The sequence below is a fragment of the Bactrocera oleae genome, chromosome 4, assembly GCF_042242935.1.
Source record: "Bactrocera oleae isolate idBacOlea1 chromosome 4, idBacOlea1, whole genome shotgun sequence".
NCBI lineage: Eukaryota > Metazoa > Arthropoda > Insecta > Diptera > Tephritidae > Bactrocera > Bactrocera oleae.
This window is the reverse complement of record NC_091538.1, coordinates 68,476,409-68,488,509: the sequence shown is the minus strand read 5'-3', so window position 1 is coordinate 68,488,509 and position 12,101 is coordinate 68,476,409. Positions and strand designations below refer to the sequence as shown.

The following is a 12,101-nucleotide window of genomic DNA, read 5'->3' as shown; positions in this document are numbered from 1 at the left end:
AATTCGACTATATACCGTGTCACTAGCCACCTCACCTAAGGGCGAATTTTATGCAAAAATGTACATTTTATGTTTTTCATTTTCAACTCATATAGGTATACTTACTATGTAGACGACCCGCTAGTTTGTCTTAACTTAACAGCAGTAGTGCCGCTCAATATTTGATGATGATGTGTGTTTCGTCAAAACTGGTTGTTGATTATTTTTCGAATTTGTTGTAGTATTTTTGTTTGTTTGATGGTGGAATTTTCGGTTGCTAGTTCGCGTTACTATTTATTTTTGTTTTGTAGTTTAATTCTAGTTTCGAAATATCTAGATTTATGATAATTTAACATTAGCTTCTGGAAATCAAGTAAATTAAGGTAATTTAGTAAATTTATAACTTTTATTTTAAATAAATCTAGTAATTTCTGCGAATTAGTAAATTTCCAGTTTGGCTTTGACTTTAGACTCAGTGCACGTGATACAATTAGTAATCCTATTATAACTGTCGTCAGTGAATAAGACAATAGCTGTTCAGTTTCTAAGTGAGTCATTTAATTATCTACAATTTGTTATGATTTTCTACTTAAAAGTCAATTTAGCCTACAAATGTACCGTTTTATGATTGATCACTGTTTCTATCGCTTTTGCCTGAGGTCAATTACAAGTTTATTGTGCTCCACGTGCCTTGCTGTTTTGTTTCTATCACAATGATACACTTGTTAGAAGCAGATTTCATTTATTTTCAAAAGATTATCTAAAGTGGAATTTTATTTTAAATAGAGTTTAAAAGAAACGTACCTCCTTTTCTGAATTTTCTGAGTTGTGGTTTGTGGGTTCAAATTACAGCCGATACAATAGCTTGTAATAAAATTAGAAAATCGTTTCTAAAAGTTTCGATCTTTCAATAAAGCTACCTTTGTAGTATATTTTTAATTCGAAAGCATTCTGAGAGGTTCTATATGCTATTTGTAGGTGGATTAAGATTTGTACGATCATCTATTTGTTGAGTAACAGAACATCTAGCCGAAAAACTAAACACCAGGTAAATCTAATTGATAATTAAAGAGATACATATGTATATTATATTTAATGAGCGGCGATAGCGACGAAATGACACAATGATAGTCTTCGAGGGTGTATATGGAATTTATTAAGAATATTTATTTAAAAATCGAACATAATATATGGCACAAAAAAGTTTACTGTATCATGTCAGATATTATATCCAAATGCAATGTAGGTTTTGTATTGAGATCTTTGGTTAAATTATACAAATCTCACTCTTGTCAATATAGCTAAATATTCACTTGAAACTGATCAAGAATTAGTTTAGTAATTTACACCCTTTCTTGACCTGTAATAAATTAACACAATATAAAATTGTGCTAACAGAAACCTTTTGAAGTCACCATTAGTAAATACGCCTCTTTCAAACTTTAGAAAGTGAAAAAATACTGATATGTAAATAAATAAATTTTACGAAATATTTCCACAAAATATTAACAATTTCATGCAAATCACATTAATCCGACAGCCAATTCACACAGCAAGTTTGTTGTTGGTGCGATACTTCAACGATCGTCATATGCAGTCGTTTTTATTTTGCGTATGTTGCATTTCGGTGTATTTCCTCGTAAATTGAAATAATAAATAAGCACAATCCAAATTTAAATACTTAAGCTTCTTTTTATATTAAGTGTAAATAATTGAGCACTTTAACGGCAAAGTAAACGTTAACGGAACTGGTTATATACATTTACTTAGGTACATATTATAAATCTCTTGTATGTACATATACGAATTTGCCTCGCAAATATGGGTATGTTGTGTGAAAAAATCTTACTAAGGTTGAAAAGGTGTTTAGTTGTCAGCGTTCAGTCAACCTAAACGTTCGTTTCACGCAAAAAGTATTCAATTGCATGTGATCACTTTGTGTGCATAATACATATATGACTCTCATTTTAACTAAGCTGTCCAGATAACTGGTCAGACTTATGTATATATTTTTGTAAAAATCGCTTTTATCAGAAAATTATTTTATATTTTCTGACCCAAAATTTAAACACGTGATCATTCAGATAATTGGATTAACTCACTTATCTACGATAATTAAGAAGATTTTACTTTAAAGAAGTGTCACTTTATAAACTTCTGATATACTAAGTGAAAACTAATTCCATATGAAAGGCCTCTGTCTAACCGTAATTGAGCGAAAACTGAAAATAATTTTTTTTCTTTCTTCTTTTTTTAATATAAAATCTGTGAAAGGTCATTATAGAAAATGGAAAAAACGTTAATTTTGGTTGTACTGAAGCTAGAATACCATTCACAAATAAAGAAGTTCAGATCCAAGAACTTGGTTTTGATCGTTCAGTTTGTATGGCAGCTATATAATATAGTGGTTCGAAAAAACAGTTCATCAAATGTTGTAACGTTGCCTATTCTAGTCTAAACACATGAATTTCAGGTAATTTTCAAAGTGTCGTAAAAAAAGGCAACCAATATTTTTACTATCGATTTTTTATCAGTTATTTATTAATGTTACAAGAGTATAGAAAAAATTAAAAAACAAACAAAAATTTTTAAAACTGGCAACTGATGAAGTGGGGGGTCTCAACTAATTGGCACATGAGTCATTTGAAATGAAAGAAAAAAAATATTACCAATCTGCAATGATGTCGCAATTGTATGAACTAGGGATAAGTAAGAAAATTTTCTGACAAAATGGCGACTGTTTGAAAAAAAAACGTCTTTTTTACCAGTTTATTTTAAGAAAGGTCTATAAAGAAGATTCTCAGAAAATTCAAGTAAATGGATTCAGTAGAACTCGGAAAATCGTGGGTATCGTATTGAAAAAGCCTGGTCTAAAAAAACGCATTTAAAGTTACGCGTAAAGTCTTTTGTTCGATTAGACTCAGCCGTACCAATTTGTAGGCCGGCTCAGTAAAATGTCTTTATCTCCGAAAATAATTAAAATTTTCAAAAATCCTCTCGTATACATATTCTTAAATAGCTAAACTTTGAAAATATGAAGGAAAAAAAATCGATTTTTTGAAATTCTACACTACCTAGAACAATAATCCATGCCAAATTTCGTGAAGGCATCTTGTCAATTTGTATGGCAGCTATATGCTATAGTGGTCCGATACCATAAATTCTAACAAATGAGTTGCTTCTTTGAAAGGTAAGACGGTGTGAAAAATTTTAGAGCGATATCTCACAAAATGAACGACTAGTTCGCGTCTATACAGACAGACGGACATGACTAAATCGACACAGCTCATGACTCTGATCATTTATACATATACGAGTATACATATATTTTATAGGGTCTCCGACGTTTCCTTCTGGGTGACACAAATTTCATGGTAAACTTAATATACCCAGTTTAGGGCATACTAAATAGCAGTGGCGATTCTCAGTTGTAGATTCGTGAATAATTTTGTTGCTATCACTATTCAAAAAGGAAGGAAGTAGAGTAACCTTTTGAAACTGTTGGTTACAGAAATCAAAGATCTCAACACAAGTCTTAAGTGACGAATTACAGATATATTTTACTTGTTTCGAAAATAATATCAAGGGTGTATTAATATGGTAGAGAGATTATGGCTTGAGTTTGTGGCTTCAAAGTTTTTATATGTAATATGTGATGTTATTTTAATAACCACATTGCCTCTGCCTAGGCATTATTAACTTCCAGCAGTTACATGAACAGAAAATGCAAATATCATATTTTGTAATTCATACTGACTAAATGTCAAAGCACCATAATTGCAGTGTCATGGTAGACTTCTTCGTTTCCAACCTCCGCCTCAACACATCACTGCCATTATATATACATACATATATGTGTGCATGTGCCTCATTGGGAAGTGAAATTCGTAACATTCGCGATATTTATCTGCGGTTTCATGGACGTCGATTTCACCCACAACAGCCGATAAGTTCATGTTTGTAAATATATAGCTGAATGCATTGTCTGGCTGCCGTTGTTAACATTTAATTTTACTTGGTTTATTTTCTCTTGCTGGCGCCTGCGTTTAATCGCCTGAACACCAATTATATGCGTGCTCTGCCGTTCATGCTCTTTCTCGCTCTCGTGCTCATTTGCAACTGTCAATGAACAGCTGTCAGTGTCAGAGCAATGTTTGTCAGCAATAAACTGCAACACAAACAACCCTACCATCAGCTGGTTACTTTTCCCTTTTGCTCTCGCGAGCTACAAGCGTATGATACATATGAAGAGCGCTCGTTGCTGCAGCCCTTCAGCTCATGCCACCTTGGGGTCGATCTTGTCCACTTGTACTTACATACAGTAGAGGTGTGGAGCTTCGCGTACTCCTGTCTGCTATGTTACCACAGTCTTATGTTTACCTCTTTTAGTGGGCCTTTTTCTATGCCCCTTTCTTGCGCTCATTGCTCGATTATTTTACTTATTCATTTGCAATTTTCGTTGAACTCGCTTGGAGACGCGAATATTTTTATGTACAAGTATGTATGCAGTATGTGTGTCGTTGTTGCACCTCAAAACAGCTAGCTTTGTTCGCAGCTTGTTTCATAGTAATTGATTTCGGTGGCGTATTACGTTTTTGTTGTAGTGCAAATTTTTGCTACCGAATGCGTCTAAATTATTGCCTGTGTGCGTGAGAGTCTTTGTTATTCTTTTCTTAAAAATCAATAACTTGCTTACATATAAATGAGTGTTTATATTTAAGAATTGCTTTTTATCACATTAAAATGTGCATTTCAGATTTTTAAACTTTTCCGATTCGTATTCACAATTTGCATTATTATCGCATAATATTTGAAATTTTCTCATTTTACTTTGTCATCGTCGCATTTGCATTTTTATTGTAAACAAATGTATATATGTATGTATGTGTCTGTGTATATAAATAACATATGTATCTATATCTACAGTATATATGTATGCACATTTGTTGTTGCCTATCTCTGTCTGATTTCTGTTTTATTCACCCGTTGACATTGAAATCATTGTCGATATCAGTGAGCACTTTGTTGCTATTGCTGTAGTTGTTATTGTTCTGTTTGTTTTGGTTGTCATACAAGTATGGCTCGGTTGATTCTACTAGATTTATTATACCCTGAACAGCGTAAATTAAGTTTGCCACGATGTTTGTAACACACAGAAGGAAACGGAAATATAAAATATTATATATATCTAAATGATCATGACAACATGACGAGCTGAGTCGGTTTAGCCACGTCCTATCTGTCTGTTTACACGCGAACTAGTCCCTCAGTTTTTTCATTTGTCACAACTGCCGATATCGGAGCACTATAGCATAAAGCGGCGATACAAACTGAACGATCGGAATAAAGTGCTTATATGGAAAACTCTTTTACTTGACGAGATATCTGCACGAAATTTGACATGGGTTATTGTCTAAAGCAATGATGCAATCTCCGAAGTAATTGTTTAGATCGAATCACTATAGCATATAGCTGCCAAGCAAACTGAACGTTCGGAATAAATTTCCTTATATTCTTTTGGTATATTTTTTTATTTGTGAAGAGTATTATAGCTCGGTGCAAAAGAAATTAAGGTTTTTTCTTGTTTTATTATATTTTTATTGCTGTTACGGTTTGTTGTTGTAGTCGAATTCATACTGCATATCATATCATTCTCCGAAACTGATTATTCCCTTCCAAACCAGTAACTTGCGCTCACATAAAGTGTGTGTGCATGTGCATGTACATATGTATTATGTTTAATGTAATTAAAAATAAATCAAAAATTAAGCTTGTTTGGTTATGCATTTGAATGTTCTTTTTACTTTTAAAACGAAAATGAAAAAAAAAAAAATGAATTCAGTATTTTTTTGCCTACAGACTTAATTAGTTTTATTGCTTGGCTTGCGGTGTTTAAATTTTAATTAGATCGTAAACAAAAAATTAATGCTATCGTGCTTAAAAAAACTTGAAACAAGTAAATAAGTGGTATTTTATAATTTCAGTAAAATTATTAGCGACAGAGTTCATAATATAGTAATTAAAAAAAATCATGTTAGGGCTAATGCTTGGTCCAAAAGTGGAGGTCAAAAGCAGGCCGGTCAAACCGGAGCTAACCGGAGATCGTTGTACTCAATTGCATTTAAGCGCTCAATTTCTTTTCGATGATAACGTTTGACATCGTTGAAGAAGTTTCGTTCAAATCGACTTAAAACTTTGCAATCACAGAACATTTTGTCTTTCTACGCTATATTTTTCGACTTTTATCTTTCATACTTGTGATTTTTAGAGCTGATAGCTCAAGAGTAAATGCTTAATAATGCATAAATGCTTTTTCATCTGAGAGAGCCATTTCACTTTTTCTTCAGCCTTCTTTAATATAAATCAAATACTTATCGAAACCTTCGGTCTTCATAACATCTGTTCTAATTTTGTGTTCCTCCATATTTTTTAACTTTCTCTTACTTTTTCGATTTAACTTTGAATTGTTAGCATTTTTGCTGCTGCAATAAAGTGTCACACAACCATGCCAACATTTTCACAATAACCGCACGTAATTGCTTTCTAAGAATATCAACTAATATCTTTATGATTGTTTGAGTTTCGTCACATGATATGCTTTATCTGACAGTGTCAGCAAGTTTTTTATAATCTAAATACTCAATTCTACATTAGTCGTGTGATGTTTTGTTGTTTGTTGCAAAAGGCACGTAGTCTTCTTTGACTACAAATTTAAAATATATATTTCAAAAAAATAAAAAAATTTAAACTCATAAAATACGACAAAATATAGTCGACAATTTTGGAATTGAAACTTACTTTTACTTTTGCAATTTCATCATACATTTTATTCGGTAGTGGTTTATTTCTAAAATGCTTAAAAAGTCTATAATATTATATAAATACATAAATTCAAACGAATACTTCGTTATTTGTCGAATAACACCGATATACCTATACATATGTACGAGTTAGAGATCAACGTCTAAAAATGTTGTGAGGGTCAGTTAAAAATAAAACTTTTTGAGGCGATAATGTTAGTGCTAGGAACACATTTGCAACAGCCCTGCAGTTCAGCATTAATACGACGTTATAAATTATGGCTAGTGAAGACACGATGGATGCAAAATCGATTTAAACAAATTTTCGTTCGATTAGGCATTAAAGCACTCGATTATATGCTTGTGATTATTCGAATTATTAATTCAGTATATTTCATAATAATAGACAAACGCATTCAATCATCAAAAACAAAATTATCAAAATACTAAAATAATTTAAGGAACACACCTGGTGTGACAGGTGAGTTTTGGGAAGTAAAAAAAAAATAACATCAACTTTATGAATTTTTTAAAAATTGTAAGGGCAAAAAATAAACATGTATTAAGCTTTAAGGATACACAATAACATTTTTGAAAAATAAAAATTAAATATTCTTCAAATAATACGCTTTCTTCGTCGGCGTTTAAAACAAGGTCCTCAGCTGCTGCAATTATTACGGCCTTTCCGTAGATGAAATCTTAACAACAGTTCCCCTAAAAGATATTGCCTGTATAGCGTTAATAAACTCAAAAGAATAAACTCAAAAATTGATAAAATGGCGGCTTTAAGTAAAAAAAATGTTAAATTATACTCCCCAATTTTGGACGTTTTTGGCCTGCCGAAACGCGTCTAAAGATAAACTGATGGTGCTGATTGAACTGAGCGGCTACAGTTTAGAAGCCTATAACTCAAAAATTATTCCAATTATGCATTTAAAATTTAACTATGGTATTTTTAAAAGTATAAAATAGCGAAATATGCAAAAAATAAAGATATTTTTTTTTTTAATTTTACATTAAGTGTACCCCTGAAATATTTTAAAATATTTTTAGCAAGAAGCATCATAGATCTAGTAATAAATATACTCGTAAATATAACATATCAATGTACTTGTATATACATTATTTGGTATATAAGTTTAATAGCTTTCAATGCCATCTGGTTTCTTACGTTGTACTAATTTTTATCGACTTTAATCGAAACTATCGATTAAGCGTTTGCTCTCTTTTGCCCAGCATTTGTTAAACAACACTAACAATATTTTATCTGGAGAAAAGTTGTAGTTGTATGTTGGCCTCGGTTGTTGGAGTACGCACGAAAAATCCCCTAGATTTCTAAATTTTCCATTCAAAATTTATTTGTTTCTTAATTATTAAATAAGCACAGTGGACTTGATATTATACCATAGTTGAACATGTGTTATTGCTTTGCTGGTTTTTCCAGTTTAGTGTGTATTTTTTGACACTTGCTTAATGTCACCCCTAACTATTTAAAGTCTTTCGGATAAACACTAACTATTGGTTCATGGTAAAAATTTTAATTGGCGAATAAAATGCAGTCAAAGAAAGTATTGTCCCGATTCGCAGTGAATTTGGAAATATTAGCTATTACTTATGTATGTGATGACAAGATGGGAAACAAAATTTATAAAATATGTGAAGGAATATATTCTCGACAGAAAAATGAGTGAATAAAAATAGCTGAATAGCAGAGAGATTTACAATTCAAATCAGTTTGAAAATAGCAACGATACACTTTCCTATTTCTCGCTTTCTAGTACCACTTATCGAATAGGCGTGGCAAATCGCGCCAAATATCTTCACTGTACAAAAACAAAAACATCCTCTCACTTGCAAAAACTTATGCCCAAATGTAGAATACTTAAGAACACTTGTACTTAAAACACAATTGACTTATTACGTGTGTGCATATGTATGTATGTATGCATCTACAAAGCTGGCGTGGTTGTTGTGTGTGTATTTATAATCTTTCGCTCACTTTAAATTAGGCCACTGAACAGTGTTTGCAAGCCTATATTCGCATAAACACTCAAACATATGTCCGATTGCGAATATATGCTTACATACATACACATACCTTTGTCTACTTCGCTTTTGTTAAGTAGTTGAAGGTCATCAGAAGCACTAAGCAACGGCTGCGAACGTCTAGCCTACATATATTTACATACACACACGTATATATCCGCACATATATATACATATACATATAGAGAAGCACGAACATATTGTATTTCGGCGTGACTATCAAAATTCAAATTGAATCAAATCAAACAGCAATGCACTCAATTTATATATAGATACGTACATAAATATTTTATATACCATATATGGTGTTCGGTTGTAGCATTGACCATATGTTTAAGTATGTACATAAGTGAGTGAGAAAACACAATGCACTGCGAATATAGAATTCAGTACAGTAAGTTATGTTTTGACCGCTATTGTTATACACACATGCACACATGCTTACATTTGTATATATTTACTCATGTAGGGAAGGCATGTCTGACACTTTGTTTGCTGACATGATTTTGGTTTATTTGCACTTGAAGTGCTTATTCTTACATTGTTGTTATGAACTTAGCCGTTGTCTACCTTATTTAGCTGCTTAAAAGTCTGTCTGATCAAAAAACGAATTTTGGCAGACCAAAAACGATCAAAATTTTGGGTAAAATTCCGTTTTTTTTTTAAAACGCCGCCATTTTGCCAATTTTTGATTGTTTTTGCGACCGTTAATCATTGTACGGACAATATCTTCTAACTGTTCGGAAAAATATTTATCGTTTTTCTTCAAAAATTTTACTGTATATTCTTTAAACATCTTCAAATATACCCTTAAATTTAAAAAAAAATTTTGTTTGATTTACAAAAATCGTCTTATTTTAGTCTCTCACACTAATTATTTGAAGAAAACATTTTTTCAACATTTCACCGTAGGATATCTAGTCTTCAGTTATTTCTGCGTCAAAAATACAGTTTAATTTAATCCATTTCAAAACAAACTTATATTTTTATTATTTATTTAATATTATCATTAATTTTTCAATTTAATTTTGAGCCCATAATAAGCGCAATAATTCAAATGCATTAAATATTCGCAATATTATCATTAAATAAAATAATTTTTTTTTTGCTTTAAAATAGTCATTAAACGCATGTTTTTTACTAAACGCATTAATTCCATTTATTTCTTGTTAATTAGTATGTTTATTATTTTTTCTCTTTTATAATATTTTTTTCAACTACTTAGTTATATCAGTCACGCTTTATTGATTTATGTGATTGAATTATGTGAGTGAGTACATCGTTTGCAAAAAACTAAATTAATGCATAAATAATGAAACACTTTTTTATTTCAATTTAAAGTGGGCGGGACCACGACTGATAAATTGCCAAAAATATGTATTAATACATATATTATTTTTACATTTTTTTATTCTGTAAATATTTTTTTATTAAATACTTTTTTTGTATAATTTTATTTATATTTATTAAAATTAGATTAAGCTGAAAAATATTATATATGATATGCTTTTAAATGTTGTATATACAATATATAAATATTTTGTAAATATGTATACTGTACGTCATTATTTATACAAAAATTCCTGTTTATCAGATATCTAAAAGATTTGACATTGAGTATACGCCCACTTTTAAGATTTAACATCTCCCGATATTTTTCTGTGGGTTTATTTCTAAAATAAAGTATACTTCAGTGATGCGAAGATTATTCTAGAGGTGAACGTAATGCCATTCTCAGTGATTGTCAAGCGGCACTACAGGCAATCTCGTCCGTTTTAAACAAATCAACCATGGTACTGGCATTATCGGTTCTGCGGCCATGAGGCAGAGACTCCAGAACGCATACTCCTTGATTGCAATAATAAAGAGTCAGGCTTACGGGACATGAGATGAGATGAGAGAACATATCACATCCATTAACCTAGGAGCTTTACTAAGGCTTTTTTATTCAGCTATGTTAAATGAAGCGCTGTGATAACTTGAGACCATAGGTCGCAAGGCACTTCTCCTACTATATATATAGTGGTCAGGATTAGATTGTTCTACTTAACTTTTCAAAGTCCGCATTTATTTACACTTTATAGAATATCATAATAGCATAGAATAAACTATACCAAATGCACAAACAATGGGGCAGCAGTTGTGGTGCAACCCTAGGGTAAGGTGTCTTCTGACGTCTGCGAAATAGTGTTATGTTTCTTTCTTAGAAACATGTTGCTGTAACACTTTATTTTTGTTTTCTATAAATTACTATAGTTGATTTTAAGTCTTAAGTTTCAAAAATACAAAAAAAAAAAAATTTGATAAAATATATATATTTTACCATTCTCATGCAATTCAAGTACAGTGCAGTAATTAACCAGCGTTTTAACATCTACGCGTGATTTTATCCCACAGTGTGACATGTAATTTCATTATTTACTTATAATAATCAATATTTTTGTTTGTAAACAAATGCTAATATTTGCATAATAAACTATTCCATAAAATTAAATTCTATTATTTTACTTTTGTTTACATTATTCCGTTTCGCATTTAACAAATGCCTTTCACTACGACGAAATAAACGGTGCATGCGGTGAGAATAATAAAATAATTATAATTTTAAATGCAAATCTAATTTATACTTTTGTTCTTTGCACACCATAATAGGTGTAGGTAATTCATGGCTCATGAATTATTACAATGAAAATTTATTGGCATGTTTCTATATACTCGTAGATGAGAATTAGAAGAGCAATCGAGCAAGCATATATAGTTTTTTTAATTAAATATATATTTATATGAAAGGAGCATCGTAAATAAATACAACTCCTTGTACATACTTATGTAATTATATATGTATATATATGTTTTTCGTCAACCCACTCTTAGAAATTACAACAAATTTGCATAAAATATGTTATGTCAATATTATTGGCGCTGCTGATTTTAATAATACATATACAAACATACAGCTCCATGTGGGCTCATGCATACTCGTATGGAAATAAATTTAGTTGAGGAATAACTAAAAATATATATAAACACGGGCAACACAACGAACTTAAATATCTATTATATATGGACATATTATTACTTTAATATAGAGTCTAGACCGTTTACTATTAAATTACAATTATTATTGTAATATAAAAATTTTTGTTTGTGCGTTAGGTGCAAGTCTTATTATATCATATTTTAATATACTGTTAAAATAATCAGGTGTATTAAATAGTACAATTCTTATCAAAAAATTAATTGAAATTGTAACAATACGCATATGAATAATATAAA

At 30.8% G+C, this 12,101-nt stretch overlaps 1 protein-coding gene across 2 annotated transcripts in view; it reads left to right on the top strand.

The window, feature by feature from the left end:
• LOC106614761 (streptococcal hemagglutinin) overlaps window positions 1–12,101 on the top strand; it is a 256,841-nt gene that overhangs the window by 53,795 nt on the left and 190,945 nt on the right. The gene's annotated exons all lie outside the window — the stretch shown is intronic.